This window comes from Sorex araneus, chromosome 2 (assembly GCF_027595985.1).
Source record: "Sorex araneus isolate mSorAra2 chromosome 2, mSorAra2.pri, whole genome shotgun sequence".
In the NCBI taxonomy this organism is placed as follows: Eukaryota; Metazoa; Chordata; class Mammalia; order Eulipotyphla; family Soricidae; genus Sorex; species Sorex araneus.
Window position 1 is genome coordinate 158,642,272 of NC_073303.1, and position 3,080 is coordinate 158,645,351.

Genomic DNA, 3,080 nt, shown 5'->3' on the forward strand with positions numbered 1-3,080 from the left:
GGAAGCACATGCTGAAGAGAAAACAGGCTTTTCCAGAGTGGAAAAAGCCACATACAAAGTGACAGAAATGCAGGTAAGTGAGATACATGCTCAAGGAAGAATACAGCTTAAAGAACCTAAAATATATTTTTAATTGCAAAGGACTTGGATAGATACTCCACCAAAAAAAGATAAATAATACAGTAATAAGTCATTTATAAATCAGTTAATAAAATAAAATAATAAGCACAGAAGAGGTGCTCAATGTGATCAGGATTTTCAAATTAACACTACCAAAAATATCACTTTATATCTTTCAGATATGATAAATTTTAAAAGACGAACAATACTAAGTGTTGAAGAAGATGGGGAACAGTTGGATCTTTTCTGCACTGCTCTTGGGAATGAAAATTGACAGTGATGTTGAAAAGGATGTTGACAATTTCTTTTTTTTTTTTTGCTTTTTGGGTCACACCTGGGAATGCACAGGGGTTACTCCTGGCTCTGCACTCAGGAATTACCCCTGGTGGTGCTCAGGGGACCATATGGGATGCTGGGACTCGAACCCGGGTCGGCCACGTGCAAGGCAAACACCCTACCCGCTGTGCTATTGCTCCAGCCCTGACAATTTCTTTTAAACACACTCTTATCTGAACTATCTACTCTACTCCTAGGTGTTCACCAAAATTAAATAAGAGGATATATCTACACATATTCATAGCAACCTTATGTATAAAGTCAATAATTAGAAGAACCCAAGTGTGCACCATAGGTAAATAGCCTACAAATTGAGTATATAAAATACCTAGCAATAAAAATATAAATTACAATAAACACAATAGTGTAGATGACTCTAAAAAATACACTTTTAAGTGAAAGGCTTAACTCCAAAGAATATGTTCTTTATAATTCCATTTGTATAAAGTGCCAGAGGCAAAATGATAGTGAGAAAAATCAGATTGCTAGTTGAAGCCTTGGGTAGAAAGAAGATATGGACTGCATAGAGTGTATTCAAGTACATTTTTTTGGATAACAAAGATTTTATTAATATCAAGTGTAGTGATATTTACATATATATTTATTGATCTATACAATTTAAACGTATCTATTTTATTGCATGTAAAATATCTCATAAAGCTGAATTATTTTTATTTAATTTATCAAATTAAATTAATTTTCCCAGCACATTGGACTCAAATTAACTTATCAAATTAATCTTTAGAGAACTTAACTTTATCATCATTCTGTGGTGAATCATTCATCAATAAATTTTATAACATACAAGATCTTTATTAATCACACACTGGCACTCCAAATGAATGATTAGCCATTAATTTGTATTATACATGCCTGGTTGGAAGAATAGATTCCTGTTAAACTAAGTCCCAACTATCACCTCTTATTCTAGGTTACAGAAGAAACTGTGGCTTCACTTTGGCGTGAGCCTCCCCCCACACCGGCCCCTGGACCATGCAAGACCCTAGCCCCAGCAGAGGTGCCCCCCAGAAACCTCAAGATCTGGGCAGAGGGATTTAGACAGCAGCAGAGGGGACATAAGTGGCCCCTACCACCGACAGGTACAGCAGCGTGCTGGCTCCTCTCACGCCACTCATGCAGTTATTTTCCCCCTTTCGTTGGACTCACAGCTCAACCTCCATTACCTAATTCTAAAGTGGACATCCTGACTATCCCAAACACATTAGGCCATAGACTACTAACCTAGTCCAATCAAAGTATACCGAAGAAGCGACCACCATCGACTGAGCTCTTCCAAAATCCTTTCTCGAAGCAAGAGAGGAAACTGATAGTGAACCAGAAGGTCCCTCCTCCATACCACCGCAATAACATGAAACTGTGGCTTCACAATAGAATACTATGCAGCTGTTAGAAAAGATGAAGTCATGAAATTTGCATATATGTGGATCAACATGGAGAGTATCATGCTAAATGAAATTAGTCAGAAAGATAGGGACAGACATAGAATGACTGCACTCATTTGTGGAATATTAAGTAACAGAATGGGAGACTAACACCCAAGGATAGTAGAGATAAGGACCAGGAGGATTGCTCCACGACTTGGAAGCTGGCTTCACATGCTGGGGGGAAAGGCTGCTCAGATAGAGAAGGGAACACAGAGTAAAGGATGCTTGGAAGACCCGTTTGGAATGGGAGATGTGTGCTGAAAGTAGAATATAGATCGAACATGATGGCAACTTAATACCTTCATTGCAGACCACAACACCCTAAAGAAGAAAGAGTAAAAGGGAATCCACCTGCCACAAAGGTGGGGAGGGCAGGGAGTGGGGGATGGGGAGGGGGAATGGATACTGGAATTGGTAGTGGAGAATGGACACTGGTGGAGGGATGGGTACTCAATCATCGTATGATTGTATGATTGAAATGTAAGCACAAAAGTTTGTAAGTCTATAACTGTATCTCATGGTGATTCATTAAAAAAATTAGAATTAATTAATTTTTAAAAAAGAAAAGAAAAAGAAACTGTGACTTCAGTTCTTATTTTCCTAAGTGCCTTCAGCATCTATTTGCTGTTTTGTAAAATGAGTGTCAGCGTTTATTTTATAAATAAGCTTTATAATCTGGAAGTTGAACTGCTGCAAAACTTAAGGGTGCTTTCACTACAAAATCTGCACCACTCTCTGAGCAGAGGAAAATGGTTAGAGTATGACTATGTAGTGACCTGATGCCAGGTCAGATGACCTGCCTTCACTGCCTTCCCCTCCTTAGGACCCACTATCAACTTTGTTAAAAAATACAGGCAATAGAAAAGTTATACTTCCCTTTTGTTTGAAATTTTAGGAAAATAGATAGGAACTGGCTTAAAAATTGGGGCTGGGGCAGAGCACATGTCTTGCATTTCTGAGGCTCTGGATTGATAACTGGCAAAAAAAAGAGAGAAAGACATGTATTATAATACATGTATTGTAACACATGTATTAAGATGAGTATCTCCATTTATTTAAAAAATATGTTCATTATTTAAAAGAGTGCTTGCTTCAACAGCACATATTAAAATTGGAACATTACGAAGATTAGCATGCCCCTGCACAAGGATGGGGATATTATTGTGGTTAAAAATTCAT

At 37.8% G+C, this 3,080-nt stretch overlaps 1 pseudogene; it reads left to right on the forward strand.

Moving 5' to 3' along the window:
* Positions 1-2,986: 2,986 nt before the first annotated feature.
* On the forward strand, positions 2,987-3,080 carry LOC129402912 (U6 spliceosomal RNA; annotated as a pseudogene).